This window comes from Phyllobates terribilis, unplaced genomic scaffold (genome assembly GCF_046119375.1).
Source record: "Phyllobates terribilis strain yellow unplaced genomic scaffold, ASM4611937v1 Scaffold_169__1_contigs__length_4117513, whole genome shotgun sequence".
Taxonomy (NCBI): Eukaryota; Metazoa; Chordata; class Amphibia; order Anura; family Dendrobatidae; genus Phyllobates; species Phyllobates terribilis.
Window position 1 is genome coordinate 2,780,638 of NW_027362929.1, and position 23,049 is coordinate 2,803,686.

General features: G+C 44.9%; 18 non-coding genes across 18 annotated transcripts; all 18 read right to left on the minus strand.

The window, feature by feature from the left end:
* Positions 1 to 534: 534 nt before the first annotated feature.
* LOC141209153 (U2 spliceosomal RNA) lies at positions 535 to 725 on the minus strand. Its single transcript, XR_012279357.1, has one exon. It is a non-coding gene; the product is annotated as a U2 spliceosomal RNA (small nuclear RNA).
* A 1,120-nt stretch (positions 726 to 1,845) lies between these two features.
* Positions 1,846 to 2,036, minus strand: LOC141209154 (U2 spliceosomal RNA). Its single transcript, XR_012279358.1, has one exon. It is a non-coding gene; the product is annotated as a U2 spliceosomal RNA (small nuclear RNA).
* A 1,119-nt stretch (positions 2,037 to 3,155) lies between these two features.
* LOC141209155 (U2 spliceosomal RNA) lies at positions 3,156 to 3,346 on the minus strand. The gene has a single exon (XR_012279359.1). It is a non-coding gene; the product is annotated as a U2 spliceosomal RNA (small nuclear RNA).
* A 1,120-nt stretch (positions 3,347 to 4,466) lies between these two features.
* Positions 4,467 to 4,657, minus strand: LOC141209157 (U2 spliceosomal RNA). Its single transcript, XR_012279361.1, has one exon. It is a non-coding gene; the product is annotated as a U2 spliceosomal RNA (small nuclear RNA).
* Positions 4,658 to 5,776: 1,119 nt separating this feature from the next.
* On the minus strand, positions 5,777 to 5,967 carry LOC141209158 (U2 spliceosomal RNA). Its single transcript, XR_012279362.1, has one exon. It is a non-coding gene; the product is annotated as a U2 spliceosomal RNA (small nuclear RNA).
* Positions 5,968 to 7,088: 1,121 nt separating this feature from the next.
* On the minus strand, positions 7,089 to 7,278 carry LOC141210433 (U2 spliceosomal RNA). Its single transcript, XR_012280601.1, has one exon. It is a non-coding gene; the product is annotated as a U2 spliceosomal RNA (small nuclear RNA).
* Positions 7,279 to 8,395: 1,117 nt separating this feature from the next.
* On the minus strand, positions 8,396 to 8,586 carry LOC141209159 (U2 spliceosomal RNA). Its single transcript, XR_012279363.1, has one exon. It is a non-coding gene; the product is annotated as a U2 spliceosomal RNA (small nuclear RNA).
* A 1,121-nt stretch (positions 8,587 to 9,707) lies between these two features.
* LOC141209160 (U2 spliceosomal RNA) lies at positions 9,708 to 9,898 on the minus strand. The gene has a single exon (XR_012279364.1). It is a non-coding gene; the product is annotated as a U2 spliceosomal RNA (small nuclear RNA).
* Positions 9,899 to 11,019: 1,121 nt separating this feature from the next.
* Positions 11,020 to 11,210, minus strand: LOC141209161 (U2 spliceosomal RNA). The gene has a single exon (XR_012279365.1). It is a non-coding gene; the product is annotated as a U2 spliceosomal RNA (small nuclear RNA).
* A 1,121-nt stretch (positions 11,211 to 12,331) lies between these two features.
* Positions 12,332 to 12,522, minus strand: LOC141209162 (U2 spliceosomal RNA). The gene has a single exon (XR_012279366.1). It is a non-coding gene; the product is annotated as a U2 spliceosomal RNA (small nuclear RNA).
* Positions 12,523 to 13,641: 1,119 nt separating this feature from the next.
* On the minus strand, positions 13,642 to 13,832 carry LOC141209163 (U2 spliceosomal RNA). The gene has a single exon (XR_012279368.1). It is a non-coding gene; the product is annotated as a U2 spliceosomal RNA (small nuclear RNA).
* Positions 13,833 to 14,954: 1,122 nt separating this feature from the next.
* LOC141209164 (U2 spliceosomal RNA) lies at positions 14,955 to 15,145 on the minus strand. The gene has a single exon (XR_012279369.1). It is a non-coding gene; the product is annotated as a U2 spliceosomal RNA (small nuclear RNA).
* A 1,119-nt stretch (positions 15,146 to 16,264) lies between these two features.
* LOC141209165 (U2 spliceosomal RNA) lies at positions 16,265 to 16,455 on the minus strand. Its single transcript, XR_012279370.1, has one exon. It is a non-coding gene; the product is annotated as a U2 spliceosomal RNA (small nuclear RNA).
* Positions 16,456 to 17,579: 1,124 nt separating this feature from the next.
* Positions 17,580 to 17,770, minus strand: LOC141209166 (U2 spliceosomal RNA). Its single transcript, XR_012279371.1, has one exon. It is a non-coding gene; the product is annotated as a U2 spliceosomal RNA (small nuclear RNA).
* A 1,121-nt stretch (positions 17,771 to 18,891) lies between these two features.
* LOC141209168 (U2 spliceosomal RNA) lies at positions 18,892 to 19,082 on the minus strand. Its single transcript, XR_012279373.1, has one exon. It is a non-coding gene; the product is annotated as a U2 spliceosomal RNA (small nuclear RNA).
* A 1,122-nt stretch (positions 19,083 to 20,204) lies between these two features.
* LOC141209169 (U2 spliceosomal RNA) lies at positions 20,205 to 20,395 on the minus strand. Its single transcript, XR_012279374.1, has one exon. It is a non-coding gene; the product is annotated as a U2 spliceosomal RNA (small nuclear RNA).
* A 1,119-nt stretch (positions 20,396 to 21,514) lies between these two features.
* Positions 21,515 to 21,705, minus strand: LOC141208361 (U2 spliceosomal RNA). Its single transcript, XR_012278593.1, has one exon. It is a non-coding gene; the product is annotated as a U2 spliceosomal RNA (small nuclear RNA).
* A 1,122-nt stretch (positions 21,706 to 22,827) lies between these two features.
* On the minus strand, positions 22,828 to 23,018 carry LOC141209170 (U2 spliceosomal RNA). Its single transcript, XR_012279375.1, has one exon. It is a non-coding gene; the product is annotated as a U2 spliceosomal RNA (small nuclear RNA).
* Between the last annotated feature and the right edge of the window lie 31 nt (positions 23,019 to 23,049).

Here is a 23,049-nt window from a genome sequence, read left to right on the forward strand (position 1 = left end):
TAAATGAAAGAAGTCAGTGTTCCAGCAGAGGGAGACAACGTTTCAGAAAAGGCATTGTAGCAAACCAAAAAAGAAATTTTAAGCGCAGCAGAGTAACCAGCTCACATACCTGTTAGCTCAGGTGAGTTTAAAAGGCTGCTGTTGATAACAAGGGCATTTGCTAAATAGATGGTGTGTGTGCAACAATATACTGAAAGGTCAATTATATTGTGCAGCTTATCTCACCACCTGTAGTTATTTAGGTGAAAGCTCCAAAATGCTTGCCTAATATGTCTGTTTATCCAAAAGGAAGTATAGAGGGAGAGCTAGATAGATAGCATTGCATTACATTACATTACATGGCAATGCAATGCACAGTTGCTGAAGTTGAACCAAAATGAGCTTGTCATCTGGCTTCTGCAACTTTTAACATGAAAAATCCAATGAGGAGAAGAAAAGCAAAGCCAAAGAGTCCATCCCAAAATCCGACAAACAAGCAAAATGAACAAAAAGCATTGAATTCAATTCTTTCTGATTTTAGAAACTGCATTAAAGAAGGGGTGCACCGGTCCTGGAGATACTGCAATACCAGGTCAATGCGTGGAGTGGACAGAGCAAGCTCTTTTTCCATCTCCCTGTTCTAAAAATCCATTTAATATATGGTCCCCAGATAGGGGACGTATCAGATATTAAACTGATAAGAACAGATACTACACTTGATCTTAGCCAAAAGGCCGAGAAGCGATAACCAGAATTGGTTTCCGACTACGGTGCCACCCAAGGATTCTGAAAAGTCCATTTGTGGAGATGGCCACCTGGACTCCCGTTAAGAAGACATGCTGTCAACCTCTAGATCCCTCACATGCCTGCACTTTTCGGCTTGCTGCTGCTGCAATCCACGCGTTTTAGATCTGCATAACTCCACCTCTTTTAGCACAGTACCCTCAACCCCCGGCTGTTCCCACCCGCCTCAACACCGTTGGAAGGGAGGAGAACCAATTAAGGCGGGGGGGGGGTGGAACGAGCAGCTGTCTACCCTTAGCAGGAGGGTTGCTGATTAATTACCTCTCCTGCTGCTGCTGCTGCTGGCTGTCCAGCAGCAGACTGAAGGTGGCTGCTGCTGTGCGCAGGTATATAAAGGCTCAGAGCCTATTATGACACGCGCAGCCAGCGTTCCATTGCCACATTCCGTCTACTGCAGGCGGGATACCTGGATGGCTGAATGTCACTGAGAAGCTCACAGAGACCGCCATAAGCAACAGTTTAAAAGAATGCCACAGACTAATCAACCAAACTTTTTGGGTTGGTTTCTCTTTTATAGTCTGCAGGCATTAAATGAAAGAAGTCAGTGTTCCAGCAGAGGGAGACAACGTTTCAGAAAAGGCATTGTAGCAAACCAAAAAAGAAATTTTAAGCGCAGCAGAGTAACCAGCTCACATACCTGTTAGCTCAGGTGAGTTTAAAAGGCTGCTGTTGATAACAAGGGCATTTGCTAAATAGATGGTGTGTGTGCAACAATATACTGAAAGGTCAATTATATTGTGCAGCTTATCTCACCACCTGTAGTTATTTAGGTGAAAGCTCCAAAATGCTTGCCTAATATGTCTGTTTATCCAAAAGGAAGTATAGAGGGAGAGCTAGATAGATAGCATTGCATTACATTACATTACATGGCAATGCAATGCACAGTTGCTGAAGTTGAACCAAAATGAGCTTGTCATCTGGCTTCTGCAACTTTTAACATGAAAAATCCAATGAGGAGAAGAAAAGCAAAGCCAAAGAGTCCATCCCAAAATCCGACAAACAAGCAAAATGAACAAAAAGCATTGAATTCAATTCTTTCTGATTTTAGAAACTGCATTAAAGAAGGGGTGCACCGGTCCTGGAGATACTGCAATACCAGGTCAATGCGTGGAGTGGACAGAGCAAGCTCTTTTTCCATCTCCCTGTTCTAAAAATCCATTTAATATATGGTCCCCAGATAGGGGACGTATCAGATATTAAACTGATAAGAACAGATACTACACTTGATCTTAGCCAAAAGGCCGAGAAGCGATAACCAGAATTGGTTTCCGACTACGGTGCCACCCAAGGATTCTGAAAAGTCCATTTGTGGAGATGGCCACCTGGACTCCCGTTAAGAAGACATGCTGTCAACCTCTAGATCCCTCACATGCCTGCACTTTTCGGCTTGCTGCTGCTGCAATCCACGCGTTTTAGATCTGCATAACTCCACCTCTTTTAGCACAGTACCCTCAACCCCCGGCTGTTCCCACCCGCCTCAACACCGTTGGAAGGGAGGAGAACCAATTAAGGCCGGGGGGGGTGGAACGAGCAGCTGTCTACCCTTAGCAGGAGGGTTGCTGATTAATTACCTCTCCTGCTGCTGCTGCTGCTGGCTGTCCAGCAGCAGACTGAAGGTGGCTGCTGCTGTGCGCAGGTATATAAAGGCTCAGAGCCTATTATGACACGCGCAGCCAGCGTTCCATTGCCACATTCCGTCTACTGCAGGCGGGATACCTGGATGGCTGAATGTCACTGAGAAGCTCACAGAGACCGCCATAAGCAACAGTTTAAAAGAATGCCACAGACTAATCAACCAAACTTTTTGGGTTGGTTTCTCTTTTATAGTCTGCAGGCATTAAATGAAAGAAGTCAGTGTTCCAGCAGAGGGAGACAACGTTTCAGAAAAGGCATTGTAGCAAACCAAAAAAGAAATTTTAAGCGCAGCAGAGTAACCAGCTCACATACCTGTTAGCTCAGGTGAGTTTAAAAGGCTGCTGTTGATAACAAGGGCATTTGCTAAATAGATGGTGTGTGTGCAACAATATACTGAAAGGTCAATTATATTGTGCAGCTTATCTCACCACCTGTAGTTATTTAGGTGAAAGCTCCAAAATGCTTGCCTAATATGTCTGTTTATCCAAAAGGAAGTATAGAGGGAGAGCTAGATAGATAGCATTGCATTACATTACATTACATGGCAATGCAATGCACAGTTGCTGAAGTTGAACCAAAATGAGCTTGTCATCTGGCTTCTGCAACTTTTAACATGAAAAATCCAATGAGGAGAAGAAAAGCAAAGCCAAAGAGTCCATCCCAAAATCCGACAAACAAGCAAAATGAACAAAAAGCATTGAATTCAATTCTTTCTGATTTTAGAAACTGCATTAAAGAAGGGGTGCACCGGTCCTGGAGATACTGCAATACCAGGTCAATGCGTGGAGTGGACAGAGCAAGCTCTTTTTCCATCTCCCTGTTCTAAAAATCCATTTAATATATGGTCCCCAGATAGGGGACGTATCAGATATTAAACTGATAAGAACAGATACTACACTTGATCTTAGCCAAAAGGCCGAGAAGCGATAACCAGAATTGGTTTCCGACTATGGTGCCACCCAAGGATTCTGAAAAGTCCATTTGTGGAGATGGCCACCTGGACTCCCGTTAAGAAGACATGCTGTCAACCTCTAGATCCCTCACATGCCTGCACTTTTCGGCTTGCTGCTGCTGCAATCCACGCGTTTTAGATCTGCATAACTCCACCTCTTTTAGCACAGTACCCTCAACCCCCGGCTGTTCCCACCCGCCTCAACACCGTTGGAAGGGAGGAGAACCAATTAAGGCGGGGGGGGGGTGGAACGAGCAGCTGTCTACCCTTAGCAGGAGGGTTGCTGATTAATTACCTCTCCTGCTGCTGCTGCTGCTGGCTGTCCAGCAGCAGACTGAAGGTGGCTGCTGCTGTGCGCAGGTATATAAAGGCTCAGAGCCTATTATGACACGCGCAGCCAGCGTTCCATTGCCACATTCCGTCTACTGCAGGCGGGATACCTGGATGGCTGAATGTCACTGAGAAGCTCACAGAGACCGCCATAAGCAACAGTTTAAAAGAATGCCACAGACTAATCAACCAAACTTTTTGGGTTGGTTTCTCTTTTATAGTCTGCAGGCATTAAATGAAAGAAGTCAGTGTTCCAGCAGAGGGAGACAACGTTTCAGAAAAGGCATTGTAGCAAACCAAAAAAGAAATTTTAAGCGCAGCAGAGTAACCAGCTCACATACCTGTTAGCTCAGGTGAGTTTAAAAGGCTGCTGTTGATAACAAGGGCATTTGCTAAATAGATGGTGTGTGTGCAACAATATACTGAAAGGTCAATTATATTGTGCAGCTTATCTCACCACCTGTAGTTATTTAGGTGAAAGCTCCAAAATGCTTGCCTAATATGTCTGTTTATCCAAAAGGAAGTATAGAGGGAGAGCTAGATAGATAGCATTGCATTACATTACATTACATGGCAATGCAATGCACAGTTGCTGAAGTTGAACCAAAATGAGCTTGTCATCTGGCTTCTGCAACTTTTAACATGAAAAATCCAATGAGGAGAAGAAAAGCAAAGCCAAAGAGTCCATCCCAAAATCCGACAAACAAGCAAAATGAACAAAAAGCATTGAATTCAATTCTTTCTGATTTTAGAAACTGCATTAAAGAAGGGGTGCACCGGTCCTGGAGATACTGCAATACCAGGTCAATGCGTGGAGTGGACAGAGCAAGCTCTTTTTCCATCTCCCTGTTCTAAAAATCCATTTAATATATGGTCCCCAGATAGGGGACGTATCAGATATTAAACTGATAAGAACAGATACTACACTTGATCTTAGCCAAAAGGCCGAGAAGCGATAACCAGAATTGGTTTCCGACTACGGTGCCACCCAAGGATTCTGAAAAGTCCATTTGTGGAGATGGCCACCTGGACTCCCGTTAAGAAGACATGCTGTCAACCTCTAGATCCCTCACATGCCTGCACTTTTCGGCTTGCTGCTGCTGCAATCCACGCGTTTTAGATCTGCATAACTCCACCTCTTTTAGCACAGTACCCTCAACCCCCGGCTGTTCCCACCCGCCTCAACACCGTTGGAAGGGAGGAGAACCAATTAAGGCGGGGGGGGGTGGAACGAGCAGCTGTCTACCCTTAGCAGGAGGGTTGCTGATTAATTACCTCTCCTGCTGCTGCTGCTGCTGGCTGTCCAGCAGCAGACTGAAGGTGGCTGCTGCTGTGCGCAGGTATATAAAGGCTCAGAGCCTATTATGACACGCGCAGCCAGCGTTCCATTGCCACATTCCGTCTACTGCAGGCGGGATACCTGGATGGCTGAATGTCACTGAGAAGCTCACAGAGACCGCCATAAGCAACAGTTTAAAAGAATGCCACAGACTAATCAACCAAACTTTTTGGGTTGGTTTCTCTTTTATAGTCTGCAGGCATTAAATGAAAGAAGTCAGTGTTCCAGCAGAGGGAGACAACGTTTCAGAAAAGGCATTGTAGCAAACCAAAAAAGAAATTTTAAGCGCAGCAGAGTAACCAGCTCACATACCTGTTAGCTCAGGTGAGTTTAAAAGGCTGCTGTTGATAACAAGGGCATTTGCTAAATAGATGGTGTGTGTGCAACAATATACTGAAAGGTCAATTATATTGTGCAGCTTATCTCACCACCTGTAGTTATTTAGGTGAAAGCTCCAAAATGCTTGCCTAATATGTCTGTTTATCCAAAAGGAAGTATAGAGGGAGAGCTAGATAGATAGCATTGCATTACATTACATTACATGGCAATGCAATGCACAGTTGCTGAAGTTGAACCAAAATGAGCTTGTCATCTGGCTTCTGCAACTTTTAACATGAAAAATCCAATGAGGAGAAGAAAAGCAAAGCCAAAGAGTCCATCCCAAAATCCGACAAACAAGCAAAATGAACAAAAAGCATTGAATTCAATTCTTTCTGATTTTAGAAACTGCATTAAAGAAGGGGTGCACCGGTCCTGGAGATACTGCAATACCAGGTCAATGCGTGGAGTGGACAGAGCAAGCTCTTTTTCCATCTCCCTGTTCTAAAAATCCATTTAATATATGGTCCCCAGATAGGGGACGTATCAGATATTAAACTGATAAGAACAGATACTACACTTGATCTTAGCCAAAAGGCCGAGAAGCGATAACCAGAATTGGTTTCCGACTACGGTGCCACCCAAGGATTCTGAAAAGTCCATTTGTGGAGATGGCCACCTGGACTCCCGTTAAGAAGACATGCTGTCAACCTCTAGATCCCTCACATGCCTGCACTTTTCGGCTTGCTGCTGCTGCAATCCACGCGTTTTAGATCTGCATAACTCCACCTCTTTTAGCACAGTACCCTCAACCCCCGGCTGTTCCCACCCGCCTCAACACCGTTGGAAGGGAGGAGAACAAATTAAGGCGGGGGGGGGGGTGGAACGAGCAGCTGTCTACCCTTAGCAGGAGGGTTGCTGATTAATTACCTCTCCTGCTGCTGCTGCTGCTGGCTGTCCAGCAGCAGACTGAAGGTGGCTGCTGCTGTGCGCAGGTATATAAAGGCTCAGAGCCTATTATGACACGCGCAGCCAGCGTTCCATTGCCACATTCCGTCTACTGCAGGCGGGATACCTGGATGGCTGAATGTCACTGAGAAGCTCACAGAGACCGCCATAAGCAACAGTTTAAAAGAATGCCACAGACTAATCAACCAAACTTTTTGGGTTGGTTTCTCTTTTATAGTCTGCAGGCATTAAATGAAAGAAGTCAGTGTTCCAGCAGAGGGAGACAACGTTTCAGAAAAGGCATTGTAGCAAACCAAAAAAGAAATTTTAAGCGCAGCAGAGTAACCAGCTCACATACCTGTTAGCTCAGGTGAGTTTAAAAGGCTGCTGTTGATAACAAGGGCATTTGCTAAATAGATGGTGTGTGTGCAACAATATACTGAAAGGTCAATTATATTGTGCAGCTTATCTCACCACCTGTAGTTATTTAGGTGAAAGCTCCAAAATGCTTGCCTAATATGTCTGTTTATCCAAAAGGAAGTATAGAGGGAGAGCTAGATAGATAGCATTGCATTACATTACATTACATGGCAATGCAATGCACAGTTGCTGAAGTTGAACCAAAATGAGCTTGTCATCTGGCTTCTGCAACTTTTAACATGAAAAATCCAATGAGGAGAAGAAAAGCAAAGCCAAAGAGTCCATCCCAAAATCCGACAAACAAGCAAAATGAACAAAAAGCATTGAATTCAATTCTTTCTGATTTTAGAAACTGCATTAAAGAAGGGGTGCACCGGTCCTGGAGATACTGCAATACCAGGTCAATGCGTGGAGTGGACAGAGCAAGCTCTTTTTCCATCTCCCTGTTCTAAAAATCCATTTAATATATGGTCCCAGATAGGGGACGTATCAGATATTAAACTGATAAGAACAGATACTACACTTGATCTTAGCCAAAAGGCCGAGAAGCGATAACCAGAATTGGTTTCCGACTACGGTGCCACCCAAGGATTCTGAAAAGTCCATTTGTGGAGATGGCCACCTGGACTCCCGTTAAGAAGACATGCTGTCAACCTCTAGATCCCTCACATGCCTGCACTTTTCGGCTTGCTGCTGCTGCAATCCACGCGTTTTAGATCTGCATAACTCCACCTCTTTTAGCACAGTACCCTCAACCCCCGGCTGTTCCCACCCGCCTCAACACCGTTGGAAGGGAGGAGAACCAATTAAGGCGGGGGGGGGGTGGAACGAGCAGCTGTCTACCCTTAGCAGGAGGGTTGCTGATTAATTACCTCTCCTGCTGCTGCTGCTGGCTGTCCAGCAGCAGACTGAAGGTGGCTGCTGCTGTGCGCAGGTATATAAAGGCTCAGAGCCTATTATGACACGCGCAGCCAGCGTTCCATTGCCACATTCCGTCTACTGCAGGCGGGATACCTGGATGGCTGAATGTCACTGAGAAGCTCACAGAGACCGCCATAAGCAACAGTTTAAAAGAATGCCACAGACTAATCAACCAAACTTTTTGGGTTGGTTTCTCTTTTATAGTCTGCAGGCATTAAATGAAAGAAGTCAGTGTTCCAGCAGAGGGAGACAACGTTTCAGAAAAGGCATTGTAGCAAACCAAAAAAGAAATTTTAAGCGCAGCAGAGTAACCAGCTCACATACCTGTTAGCTCAGGTGAGTTTAAAAGGCTGCTGTTGATAACAAGGGCATTTGCTAAATAGATGGTGTGTGTGCAACAATATACTGAAAGGTCAATTATATTGTGCAGCTTATCTCACCACCTGTAGTTATTTAGGTGAAAGCTCCAAAATGCTTGCCTAATATGTCTGTTTATCCAAAAGGAAGTATAGAGGGAGAGCTAGATAGATAGCATTGCATTACATTACATTACATGGCAATGCAATGCACAGTTGCTGAAGTTGAACCAAAATGAGCTTGTCATCTGGCTTCTGCAACTTTTAACATGAAAAATCCAATGAGGAGAAGAAAAGCAAAGCCAAAGAGTCCATCCCAAAATCCGACAAACAAGCAAAATGAACAAAAAGCATTGAATTCAATTCTTTCTGATTTTAGAAACTGCATTAAAGAAGGGGTGCACCGGTCCTGGAGATACTGCAATACCAGGTCAATGCGTGGAGTGGACAGAGCAAGCTCTTTTTCCATCTCCCTGTTCTAAAAATCCATTTAATATATGGTCCCCAGATAGGGGACGTATCAGATATTAAACTGATAAGAACAGATACTACACTTGATCTTAGCCAAAAGGCCGAGAAGCGATAACCAGAATTGGTTTCCGACTACGGTGCCACCCAAGGATTCTGAAAAGTCCATTTGTGGAGATGGCCACCTGGACTCCCGTTAAGAAGACATGCTGTCAACCTCTAGATCCCTCACATGCCTGCACTTTTCGGCTTGCTGCTGCTGCAATCCACGCGTTTTAGATCTGCATAACTCCACCTCTTTTAGCACAGTACCCTCAACCCCCGGCTGTTCCCACCCGCCTCAACACCGTTGGAAGGGAGGAGAACCAATTAAGGCGGGGGGGGGGGTGGAACGAGCAGCTGTCTACCCTTAGCAGGAGGGTTGCTGATTAATTACCTCTCCTGCTGCTGCTGCTGCTGACTGTCCAGCAGCAGACTGAAGGTGGCTGCTGCTGTGCGCAGGTATATAAAAGCTCAGAGCGTATTATGACACGCGCAGCCAGCGTTCCATTGCCACATTCCGTCTACTGCAGGCGGGATACCTGGATGGCTGAATGTCACTGAGAAGCTCACAGAGACCGCCATAAGCAACAGTTTAAAAGAATGCCACAGACTAATCAACCAAACTTTTTGGGTTGGTTTCTCTTTTATAGTCTGCAGGCATTAAATGAAAGAAGTCAGTGTTCCAGCAGAGGGAGACAACGTTTCAGAAAAGGCATTGTAGCAAACCAAAAAAGAAATTTTAAGCGCAGCAGAGTAACCAGCTCACATACCTGTTAGCTCAGGTGAGTTTAAAAGGCTGCTGTTGATAACAAGGGCATTTGCTAAATAGATGGTGTGTGTGCAACAATATACTGAAAGGTCAATTATATTGTGCAGCTTATCTCACCACCTGTAGTTATTTAGGTGAAAGCTCCAAAATGCTTGCCTAATATGTCTGTTTATCCAAAAGGAAGTATAGAGGGAGAGCTAGATAGATAGCATTGCATTACATTACATTACATGGCAATGCAATGCACAGTTGCTGAAGTTGAACCAAAATGAGCTTGTCATCTGGCTTCTGCAACTTTTAACATGAAAAATCCAATGAGGAGAAGAAAAGCAAAGCCAAAGAGTCCATCCCAAAATCCGACAAACAAGCAAAATGAACAAAAAGCATTGAATTCAATTCTTTCTGATTTTAGAAACTGCATTAAAGAAGGGGTGCACCGGTCCTGGAGATACTGCAATACCAGGTCAATGCGTGGAGTGGACAGAGCAAGCTCTTTTTCCATCTCCCTGTTCTAAAAATCCATTTAATATATGGTCCCCAGATAGGGGACGTATCAGATATTAAACTGATAAGAACAGATACTACACTTGATCTTAGCCAAAAGGCCGAGAAGCGATAACCAGAATTGGTTTCCGACTACGGTGCCACCCAAGGATTCTGAAAAGTCCATTTGTGGAGATGGCCACCTGGACTCCCGTTAAGAAGACATGCTGTCAACCTCTAGATCCCTCACATGCCTGCACTTTTCGGCTTGCTGCTGCTGCAATCCACGCGTTTTAGATCTGCATAACTCCACCTCTTTTAGCACAGTACCCTCAACCCCCGGCTGTTCCCACCCGCCTCAACACCGTTGGAAGGGAGGAGAACCAATTAAGGCGGGGGGGGGGGTGGAACGAGCAGCTGTCTACCCTTAGCAGGAGGGTTGCTGATTAATTACCTCTCCTGCTGCTGCTGCTGCTGTCTGTCCAGCAGCAGACTGAAGGTGGCTGCTGCTGTGCGCAGGTATATAAAGGCTCAGAGCCTATTATGACACGCGCAGCCAGCGTTCCATTGCCACATTCCGTCTACTGCAGGCGGGATACCTGGATGGCTGAATGTCACTGAGAAGCTCACAGAGACCGCCATAAGCAACAGTTTAAAAGAATGCCACAGACTAATCAACCAAACTTTTTGGGTTGGTTTCTCTTTTATAGTCTGCAGGCATTAAATGAAAGAAGTCAGTGTTCCAGCAGAGGGAGACAACGTTTCAGAAAAGGCATTGTAGCAAACCAAAAAAGAAATTTTAAGCGCAGCAGAGTAACCAGCTCACATACCTGTTAGCTCAGGTGAGTTTAAAAGGCTGCTGTTGATAACAAGGGCATTTGCTAAATAGATGGTGTGTGTGCAACAATATACTGAAAGGTCAATTATATTGTGCAGCTTATCTCACCGCCTGTAGTTATTTAGGTGAAAGCTCCAAAATGCTTGCCTAATATGTCTGTTTATCCAAAAGGAAGTATAGAGGGAGAGCTAGATAGATAGCATTGCATTACATTACATTACATGGCAATGCAATGCACAGTTGCTGAAGTTGAACCAAAATGAGCTTGTCATCTGGCTTCTGCAACTTTTAACATGAAAAATCCAATGAGGAGAAGAAAAGCAAAGCCAAAGAGTCCATCCCAAAATCCGACAAACAAGCAAAATGAACAAAAAGCATTGAATTCAATTCTTTCTGATTTTAGAAACTGCATTAAAGAAGGGGTGCACCGGTCCTGGAGATACTGCAATACCAGGTCAATGCGTGGAGTGGACAGAGCAAGCTCTTTTTCCATCTCCCTGTTCTAAAAATCCATTTAATATATGGTCCCCAGATAGGGGACGTATCAGATATTAAACTGATAAGAACAGATACTACACTTGATCTTAGCCAAAAGGCCGAGAAGCGATAACCAGAATTGGTTTCCGACTACGGTGCCACCCAAGGATTCTGAAAAGTCCATTTGTGGAGATGGCCACCTGGACTCCCGTTAAGAAGACATGCTGACAACCTCTAGATCCCTCACATGCCTGCACTTTTCGGCTTGCTGCTGCTGCAATCCACGCGTTTTAGATCTGCATAACTCCACCTCTTTTAGCACAGTACCCTCAACCCCCGGCTGTTCCCACCCGCCTCAACACCGTTGGAAGGGAGGAGAACCAATTAAGGCGGGGGGGGGGGTGGAACGAGCAGCTGTCTACCCTTAGCAGGAGGGTTGCTGATTAATTACCTCTCCTGCTGCTGCTGCTGCTGTCTGTCCAGCAGCAGACTGAAGGTGGCTGCTGCTGTGCGCAGGTATATAAAGGCTCAGAGCCTATTATGACACGCGCAGCCAGCGTTCCATTGCCACATTCCGTCTACTGCAGGCGGGATACCTGGATGGCTGAATGTCACTGAGAAGCTCACAGAGACCGCCATAAGCAACAGTTTAAAAGAATGCCACAGACTAATCAACCAAACTTTTTGGGTTGGTTTCTCTTTTATAGTCTGCAGGCATTAAATGAAAGAAGTCAGTGTTCCAGCAGAGGGAGACAACGTTTCAGAAAAGGCATTGTAGCAAACCAAAAAAGAAATTTTAAGCGCAGCAGAGTAACCAGCTCACATACCTGTTAGCTCAGGTGAGTTTAAAAGGCTGCTGTTGATAACAAGGGCATTTGCTAAATAGATGGTGTGTGTGCAACAATATACTGAAAGGTCAATTATATTGTGCAGCTTATCTCACCACCTGTAGTTATTTAGGTGAAAGCTCCAAAATGCTTGCCTAATATGTCTGTTTATCCAAAAGGAAGTATAGAGGGAGAGCTAGATAGATAGCATTGCATTACATTACATTACATGGCAATGCAATGCACAGTTGCTGAAGTTGAACCAAAATGAGCTTGTCATCTGGCTTCTGCAACTTTTAACATGAAAAATCCAATGAGGAGAAGAAAAGCAAAGCCAAAGAGTCCATCCCAAAATCCGACAAACAAGCAAAATGAACAAAAAGCATTGAATTCAATTCTTTCTGATTTTAGAAACTGCATTAAAGAAGGGGTGCACCGGTCCTGGAGATACTGCAATACCAGGTCAATGCGTGGAGTGGACAGAGCAAGCTCTTTTTCCATCTCCCTGTTCTAAAAATCCATTTAATATATGGTCCCCAGATAGGGGACGTATCAGATATTAAACTGATAAGAACAGATACTACACTTGATCTTAGCCAAAAGGCCGAGAAGCGATAACCAGAATTGGTTTCCGACTACGGTGCCACCCAAGGATTCTGAAAAGTCCATTTGTGGAGATGGCCACCTGGACTCCCGTTAAGAAGACATGCTGTCAACCTCTAGATCCCTCACATGCCTGCACTTTTCGGCTTGCTGCTGCTGCAATCCACGCGTTTTAGATCTGCATAACTCCACCTCTTTTAGCACAGTACCCTCAACCCCCGGCTGTTCCCACCCGCCTCAACACCGTTGGAAGGGAGGAGAACCAATTAAGGCGGGGGGGGGTGGAACGTGCAGCTGTCTACCCTTAGCAGGAGGGTTGCTGATTAATTACCTCTCCTGCTGCTGCTGCTGCTGACTGTCCAGCAGCAGACTGAAGGTGGCTGCTGCTGTGCGCAGGTATATAAAAGCTCAGAGCCTATTATGACACGCGCAGCCAGCGTTCCATTGCCACATTCCGTCTACTGCAGGCGGGATACCTGGATGGCTGAATGTCACTGAGAAGCTCACAGAGACCGCCATAAGCAACAGTTTAAAAGAATGCCACAGACTAATCAACCAAACTTTTTGGGTTGGTTTCTCTTTTATAGTCTGCAGGCATTAAATGAAAGAAGTCAGTGTTCCAGCAGAGGGAGACAACGTTTCAGAAAAGGCATTGTAGCAAACCAAAAAAGAAATTTTAAGCGCAGCAGAGTAACCAGCTCACATACCTGTTAGCTCAGGTGAGTTTAAAAGGCTGCTGTTGATAACAAGGGCATTTGCTAAATAGATGGTGTGTGTGCAACAATATACTGAAAGGTCAATTATATTGTGCAGCTTATCTCACCACCTGTAGTTATTTAGGTGAAAGCTCCAAAATGCTTGCCTAATATGTCTGTTTATCCAAAAGGAAGTATAGAGGGAGAGCTAGATAGATAGCATTGCATTACATTACATTACATGGCAATGCAATGCACAGTTGCTGAAGTTGAACCAAAATGAGCTTGTCATCTGGCTTCTGCAACTTTTAACATGAAAAATCCAATGAGGAGAAGAAAAGCAAAGCCAAAGAGTCCATCCCAAAATCCGACAAACAAGCAAAATGAACAAAAAGCATTGAATTCAATTCTTTCTGATTTTAGAAACTGCATTAAAGAAGGGGTGCACCGGTCCTGGAGATACTGCAATACCAGGTCAATGCGTGGAGTGGACAGAGCAAGCTCTTTTTCCATCTCCCTGTTCTAAAAATCCATTTAATATATGGTCCCCAGATAGGGGACGTATCAGATATTAAACTGATAAGAACAGATACTACACTTGATCTTAGCCAAAAGGCCGAGAAGCGATAACCAGAATTGGTTTCCGACTACGGTGCCACCCAAGGATTCTGAAAAGTCCATTTGTGGAGATGGCCACCTGGACTCCCGTTAAGAAGACATGCTGTCAACCTCTAGATCCCTCACATGCCTGCACTTTTCGGCTTGCTGCTGCTGCAATCCACGCGTTTTAGATCTGCATAACTCCACCTCTTTTAGCACAGTACCCTCAACCCCCGGCTGTTCCCACCCGCCTCAACACCGTTGGAAGGGAGGAGAACCAATTAAGGCGGGGGGGGGGGGTGGAACGAGCAGCTGTCTACCCTTAGCAGGAGGGTTGCTGATTAATTACCTCTCCTGCTGCTGCTGCTGCTGACTGTCCAGCAGCAGACTGAAGGTGGCTGCTGCTGTGCGCAGGTATATAAAAGCTCAGAGCCTATTATGACACGCGCAGCCAGCGTTCCATTGCCACATTCCGTCTACTGCAGGCGGGATACCTGGATGGCTGAATGTCACTGAGAAGCTCACAGAGACCGCCATAAGCAACAGTTTAAAAGAATGCCACAGACTAATCAACCAAACTTTTTGGGTTGGTTTCTCTTTTATAGTCTGCAGGGATTAAATGAAAGAAGTCAGTGTTCCAGCAGAGGGAGACAACGTTTCAGAAAAGGCATTGTAGCAAACCAAAAAAGAAATTTTAAGCGCAGCAGAGTAACCAGCTCACATACCTGTTAGCTCAGGTGAGTTTAAAAGGCTGCTGTTGATAACAAGGGCATTTGCTAAATAGATGGTGTGTGTGCAACAATATACTGAAAGGTCAATTATATTGTGCAGCTTATCTCACCACCTGTAGTTATTTAGGTGAAAGCTCCAAAATGCTTGCCTAATATGTCTGTTTATCCAAAAGGAAGTATAGAGGGAGAGCTAGATAGATAGCATTGCATTACATTACATTACATGGCAATGCAATGCACAGTTGCTGAAGTTGAACCAAAATGAGCTTGTCATCTGGCTTCTGCAACTTTTAACATGAAAAATCCAATGAGGAGAAGAAAAGCAAAGCCAAAGAGTCCATCCCAAAATCCGACAAACAAGCAAAATGAACAAAAAGCATTGAATTCAATTCTTTCTGATTTTAGAAACTGCATTAAAGAAGGGGTGCACCGGTCCTGGAGATACTGCAATACCAGGTCAATGCGTGGAGTGGACAGAGCAAGCTCTTTTTCCATCTCCCTGTTCTAAAAATCCATTTAATATATGGTCCCCAGATAGGGGACGTATCAGATATTAAACTGATAAGAACAGATACTACACTTGATCTTAGCCAAAAGGCCGAGAAGCGATAACCAGAATTGGTTTCCGACTACGGTGCCACCCAAGGATTCTGAAAAGTCCATTTGTGGAGATGGCCACCTGGACTTCCGTTAAGAAGACATGCTGTCAACCTCTAGATCCCTCACATGCCTGCACTTTTCGGCTTGCTGCTGCTGCAATCCACGCATTTTAGATCTGCATAACTCCACCTCTTTTAGCACAGTACCCTCAACCCCCGGCTGTTCCCACCCGCCTCAACACCGTTGAAAGGGAGGAGAACCAATTAAGGCGGGGGGGGGTGGAACGAGCAGCTGTCTACCCTTAGCAGGAGGGTTGCTGATTAATTACCTCTCCTGCTGCTGCTGCTGCTGGCTGTCCAGCAGCAGACTGAAGGTGGCTGCTGCTGTGCGCAGGTATATAAAGGCTCAGAGCCTATTATGACACGCGCAGCCAGCGTTCCATTGCCACATTCCGTCTACTGCAGGCGGGATACCTGGATGGCTGAATGTCACTGAGAAGCTCACAGAGACCGCCATAAGCAACAGTTTAAAAGAATGCCACAGACTAATCAACCAAACTTTTTGGGTTGGTTTCTCTTTTATAGTCTGCAGGCATTAAATGAAAGAAGTCAGTGTTCCAGCAGAGGGAGACAACGTTTCAGAAAAGGCATTGTAGCAAACCAAAAAAGAAATTTTAAGCGCAGCAGAGTAACCAGCTCACATACCTGTTAGCTCAGGTGAGTTTAAAAGGCTGCTGTTGATAACAAGGGCATTTGCTAAATAGATGGTGTGTGTGCAACAATATACTGAAAGGTCAATTATATTGTGCAGCTTATCTCACCACCTGTAGTTATTTAGGTGAAAGCTCCAAAATGCTTGCCTAATATGTCTGTTTATCCAAAAGGAAGTATAGAGGGAGAGCTAGATAGATAGCATTGCATTACATTACATTACATGGCAATGCAATGCACAGTTGCTGAAGTTGAACCAAAATGAGCTTGTCATCTGGCTTCTGCAACTTTTAACATGAAAAATCCAATGAGGAGAAGAAAAGCAAAGCCAAAGAGTCCATCCCAAAATCCGACAAACAAGCAAAATGAACAAAAAGCATTGAATTCAATTCTTTCTGATTTTAGAAACTGCATTAAAGAAGGGGTGCACCGGTCCTGGAGATACTGCAATACCAGGTCAATGCGTGGAGTGGACAGAGCAAGCTCTTTTTCCATCTCCCTGTTCTAAAAATCCATTTAATATATGGTCCCCAGATAGGGGACGTATCAGATATTAAACTGATAAGAACAGATACTACACTTGATCTTAGCCAAAAGGCCGAGAAGCGATAACCAGAATTGGTTTCCGACTACGGTGCCACCCAAGGATTCTGAAAAGTCCATTTGTGGAGATGGCCACCTGGACTCCCGTTAAGAAGACATGCTGTCAACCTCTAGATCCCTCACATGCCTGCACTTTTCGGCTTGCTGCTGCTGCAATCCACGCGTTTTAGATCTGCATAACTCCACCTCTTTTAGCACAGTACCCTCAACCCCCGGCTGTTCCCACCCGCCTCAACACCGTTGGAAGGGAGGAGAACCAATTAAGGCGGGGGGGGGGGGGGTGGAACGAGCAGCTGTCTACCCTTAGCAGGAGGGTTGCTGATTAATTACCTCTCCTGCTGCTGCTGCTGCTGGCTGTCCAGCAGCAGACTGAAGGTGGCTGCTGCTGTGCGCAGGTATATAAAGGCTCAGAGCCTATTATGACACGCGCAGCCAGCGTTCCATTGCCACATTCTGTCTACTGCAGGCGGGATACCTGGATGGCTGAATGTCACTGAGAAGCTCACAGAGACCGCCATAAGCAACAGTTTAAAAGAATGCCACAGACTAATCAACCAAACTTTTTGGGTTGGTTTCTCTTTTATAGTCTGCAGGCATTAAATGAAAGAAGTCAGTGTTCCAGCAGAGGGAGACAACGTTTCAGAAAAGGCATTGTAGCAAACCAAAAAAGAAATTTTAAGCGCAGCAGAGTAACCAGCTCACATACCTGTTAGCTCAGGTGAGTTTAAAAGGCTGCTGTTGATAACAAGGGCATTTGCTAAATAGATGGTGTGTGTGCAACAATATACTGAAAGGTCAATTATATTGTGCAGCTTATCTCACCACCTGTAGTTATTTAGGTGAAAGCTCCAAAATGCTTGCCTAATATGTCTGTTTATCCAAAAGGAAGTATAGAGGGAGAGCTAGATAGATAGCATTGCATTACATTACATTACATGGCAATGCAATGCACAGTTGCTGAAGTTGAACCAAAATGAGCTTGTCATCTGGCTTCTGCAACTTTTAACATGAAAAATCCAATGAGGAGAAGAAAAGCAAAGCCAAAGAGTCCATCCCAAAATCCGACAAACAAGCAAAATGAACAAAAAGCATTGAATTCAATTCTTTCTGATTTTAGAAACTGCATTAAAGAAGGGGTGCACCGGTCCTGGAGATACTGCAATACCAGGTCAATGCGTGGAGTGGACAGAGCAAGCTCTTTTTCCATCTCCCTGTTCTAAAAATCCATTTAATATATGGTCCCCAGATAGGGGACGTATCAGATATTAAACTGATAAGAACAGATACTACACTTGATCTTAGCCAAAAGGCCGAGAAGCGATAACCAGAATTGGTTTCCGACTACGGTGCCACCCAAGGATTCTGAAAAGTCCATTTGTGGAGATGGCCACCTGGACTCCCGTTAAGAAGACATGCTGTCAACCTCTAGATCCCTCACATGCCTGCATTTTCGGCTTGCTGCTGCTGCAATCCACGCATTTTAGATCTGCATAACTCCACCTCTTTTAGCACAGTACCCTCAACCCCCGGCTGTTCCCACCCGCCTCAACACCGTTGGAAGGGAGGAGAACCAATTAAGGCGGGGGGGGGGGGTGGAACGAGCAGCTGTCTACCCTTAGCAGGAGGGTTGCTGATTAATTACCTCTCCTGCTGCTGCTGCTGCTGGCTGTCCAGCAGCAGACTGAAGGTGGCTGCTGCTGTGCGCAGGTATATAAAGGCTCAGAGCCTATTATGACACGCGCAGCCAGCGTTCCATTGCCACATTCCGTCTACTGCAGGCGGGATACCTGGATGGCTGAATGTCACTGAGAAGCTCACAGAGACCGCCATAAGCAACAGTTTAAAAGAATGCCACAGACTAATCAACCAAACTTTTTGGGTTGGTTTCTCTTTTATAGTCTGCAGGCATTAAATGAAAGAAGTCAGTGTTCCAGCAGAGGGAGACAACGTTTCAGAAAAGGCATTGTAGCAAACCAAAAAAGAAATTTTAAGCGCAGCAGAGTAACCAGCTCACATACCTGTTAGCTCAGGTGAGTTTAAAAGGCTGCTGTTGATAACAAGGGCATTTGCTAAATAGATGGTGTGTGTGCAACAATATACTGAAAGGTCAATTATATTGTGCAGCTTATCTCACCACCTGTAGTTATTTAGGTGAAAGCTCCAAAATGCTTGCCTAATATGTCTGTTTATCCAAAAGGAAGTATAGAGGGAGAGCTAGATAGATAGCATTGCATTACATTACATTACATGGCAATGCAATGCACAGTTGCTGAAGTTGAACCAAAATGAGCTTGTCATCTGGCTTCTGCAACTTTTAACATGAAAAATCCTATGAGGAGAAGAAAAGCAAAGCCAAAGAGTCCATCCCAAAATCCGACAAACAAGCAAAATGAACAAAAAGCATTGAATTCAATTCTTTCTGATTTTAGAAACTGCATTAAAGAAGGGGTGCACCGGTCCTGGAGATACTGCAATACCAGGTCAATGCGTGGAGTGGACAGAGCAAGCTCTTTTTCCATCTCCCTGTTCTAAAAATCCATTTAATATATGGTCCCCAGATAGGGGACGTATCAGATATTAAACTGATAAGAACAGATACTACACTTGATCTTAGCCAAAAGGCCGAGAAGCGATAACCAGAATTGGTTTCCGACTACGGTGCCACCCAAGGATTCTGAAAAGTCCATTTGTGGAGATGGCCACCTGGACTCCCGTTAAGAAGACATGCTGTCAACCTCTAGATCCCTCACATGCCTGCACTTTTCGGCTTGCTGCTGCTGCAATCCACGCATTTTAGATCTGCATAACTCCACCTCTTTTAGCACAGTACCCTCAACCCCCGGCTGTTCCCACCCGCCTCAACACCGTTGGAAGGGAGGAGAACCAATTAAGGCGGGGGGGGGGGGTGGAACGAGCAGCTGTCTACCCTTAGCAGGAGGGTTGCTGATTAATTACCTCTCCTGCTGCTGCTGCTGCTGGCTGTCCAGCAGCAGACTGAAGGTGGCTGCTGCTGTGCGCAGGTATATAAAGGCTCAGAGCCTATTATGACACGCGCAGCCAGCGTTCCATTGCCACATTCCGTCTACTGCAGGCGGGATACCTGGATGGCTGAATGTCACTGAGAAGCTCACAGAGACCGCCATAAGCAACAGTTTAAAAGAATGCCACAGACTAATCAACCAAACTTTTTGGGTTGGTTTCTCTTTTATAGTCTGCAGGCATTAAATGAAAGAAGTCAGTGTTCCAGCAGAGGGAGACAACGTTTCAGAAAAGGCATTGTAGCAAACCAAAAAAGAAATTTTAAGCGCAGCAGAGTAACCAGCTCACATACCTGTTAGCTCAGGTGAGTTTAAAAGGCTGCTGTTGATAACAAGGGCATTTGCTAAATAGATGGTGTGTGTGCAACAATATACTGAAAGGTCAATTATATTGTGCAGCTTATCTCACCACCTGTAGTTATTTAGGTGAAAGCTCCAAAATGCTTGCCTAATATGTCTGTTTATCCAAAAGGAAGTATAGAGGGAGAGCTAGATAGATAGCATTGCATTACATTACATTACATGGCAATGCAATGCACAGTTGCTGAAGTTGAACCAAAATGAGCTTGTCATCTGGCTTCTGCAACTTTTAACATGAAAAATCCAATGAGGAGAAGAAAAGCAAAGCCAAAGAGTCCATCCCAAAATCCGACAAACAAGCAAAATGAACAAAAAGCATTGAATTCAATTCTTTCTGATTTTAGAAACTGCATTAAAGAAGGGGTGCACCGGTCCTGGAGATACTGCAATACCAGGTCAATGCGTGGAGTGGACAGAGCAAGCTCTTTTTCCATCTCCCTGTTCTAAAAATCCATTTAATATATGGTCCCCAGATAGGGGACGTATCAGATATTAAACTGATAAGAACAGATACTACACTTGATCTTAGCCAAAAGGCCGAGAAGCGATAACCAGAATTGGTTTCCGACTACGGTGCCACCCAAGGATTCTGAAAAGTCCATTTGTGGAGATGGCCACCTGGACTCCCGTTAAGAAGACATGCTGTCAACCTCTAGATCCCTCACATGCCTGCACTTTTCGGCTTGCTGCTGCTGCAATCCACGCATTTTAGATCTGCATAACTCCACCTCTTTTAGCACAGTACCCTCAACCCCCGGCTGTTCCCACCCGCCTCAACACCGTTGGAAGGGAGGAGAACCAATTAAGGCGGGGGGGGGTGGAACGAGCAGCTGTCTACCCTTAGCAGGAGGGTTGCTGATTAATTACCTCTCCTGCTGCTGCTGCTGCTGGCTGTCCAGCAGCAGACTGAAGGTGGCTGCTGCTCTGCGCAGGTATATAAAGGCTCAGAGCCTATTATGACACGCGCAGCCAGCGTTCCATTGCCACATTCCGTCTACTGCAGGCGGGATACCTGGATGGCTGAATGTCACTGAGAAGCTCACAGAGACCGCCATAAGCAACAGTTTAAAAGAATGCCACAGACTAATCAACCAAACTTTTTGGGTTGGTTTCTCTTTTATAGTCTGCAGGCATTAAATGAAAGAAGTCAGTGTTCCAGCAGAGGGAGACAACGTTTCAGAAAAGGCATTGTAGCAAACCAAAAAAGAAATTTTAAGCGCAGCAGAGTAACCAGCTCACATACCTGTTAGCTCAGGTGAGTTTAAAAGGCTGCTGTTGATAACAAGGGCATTTGCTAAATAGATGGTGTGTGTGCAACAATATACTGAAAGGTCAATTATATTGTGCAGCTTATCTCACCACCTGTAGTTATTTAGGTGAAAGCTCCAAAATGCTTGCCTAATATGTCTGTTTATCCAAAAGGAAGTATAGAGGGAGAGCTAGATAGATAGCATTGCATTACATTACATTACATGGCAATGCAATGCACAGTTGCTGAAGTTGAACCAAAATGAGCTTGTCATCTGGCTTCTGCAACTTTTAACATGAAAAATCCTATGAGGAGAAGAAAAGCAAAGCCAAAGAGTCCATCCCAAAATCCGACAAACAAGCAAAATGAACAAAAAGCATTGAATTCAATTCTTTCTGATTTTAGAAACTGCATTAAAGAAGGGGTGCACCGGTCCTGGAGATACTGCAATACCAGGTCAATGCGTGGAGTGGACAGAGCAAGCTCTTTTTCCATCTCCTTGTTCTAAAAATCCATTTAATATATGGTCCCCAGATAGGGGACGTATCAGATATTAAACTGATAAGAACAGATACTACACTTGATCTTAGCCAAAAGGCCGAGAAGCGATAACCAGAATTGGTTTCCGACTACGGTGCCACCCAAGGATTCTGAAAAGTCCATTTGTGGAGATGGCCACCTGGACTTCCGTTAAGAAGACATGCTGTCAACCTCTAGATCCCTCACATGCCTGCACTTTTCGGCTTGCTGCTGCTGCAATCCACGCGTTTTAGATCTGCATAACTCCACCTCTTTTAGCACAGTACCCTCAACCCCCGGCTGTTCCCACCCGCCTCAACACCGTTGGAAGGGAGGAGAACCAATTAAGGCGGGGGGGGGGGGTGGAACGAGCAGCTGTCTACCCTTAGCAGGAGGGTTGCTGATTAATTACCTCTCCTGCTGCTGCTGCTGCTGGCTGTCCAGCAGCAGACTGAAGGTGGCTGCTGCTGTGCGAAGGTATATAAAGGCTCAGAGCCTATTATGACACGCGCAGCCAGCGTTCCATTGCCACATTCCGTCTACTGCAGGCGGGATACCTGGATGGCTGAATGTCACTGAGAAGCTCACAGAGACCGCCATAAGCAACAGTTTAAAATAATGCCACAGACTAATCAACCAAACTTTTTGGGTTGGTTTCTCTTTTATAGTCTGCAGGCATTAAATGAAAGAAGTCAGTGTTCCAGCAGAGGGAGACAACGTTTCAGAAAAGGCATTGTAGCAAACCAAAAAAGAAATTTTAAGCGCAGCAGAGTAACCAGCTCACATACCTGTTAGCTCAGGAGAGTTTAAAAGGCTGCTGTTGATAACAAGGGCATTTGCTAAATAGATGGTGTGTGTGCAACAATATACTGAAAGGTCAATTATATTGTGCAGCTTATCTCACCACCTGTAGTTATTTAGGTGAAAGCTCCAAAATGCTTGCCTAATATGTCTGTTTATCCAAAAGGAAGTATAGAGGGAGAGCTAGATAGATAGCATTGCATTACATTACATTACATGGCAATGCAATGCACAGTTGCTGAAGTTGAACCAAAATGAGCTTGTCATCTGGCTTCTGCAACTTTTAACATGAAAAATCCAATGAGGAGAAGAAAAGCAAAGCCAAAGAGTCCATCCCAAAATCCGACAAACAAGCAAAATGAACAAAAAGCATTGAATTCAATTCTTTCTGATTTTAGAAACTGCATTAAAGAAGGGGTGCACCGGTCCTGGAGATACTGCAATACCAGGTCAATGCGTGGAGTGGACAGAGCAAGCTCTTTTTCCATCTCCCTGTTCTAAAAATCCATTTAATATATGGTCCCCAGATAGGGGACGTATCAGATATTAAACTGATAAGAACAGATACTACACTTGATCTTAGCCAAAAGGCCGAGAAGCGATAACCAGAATTGGTTTCCGACTACGGTGCCAC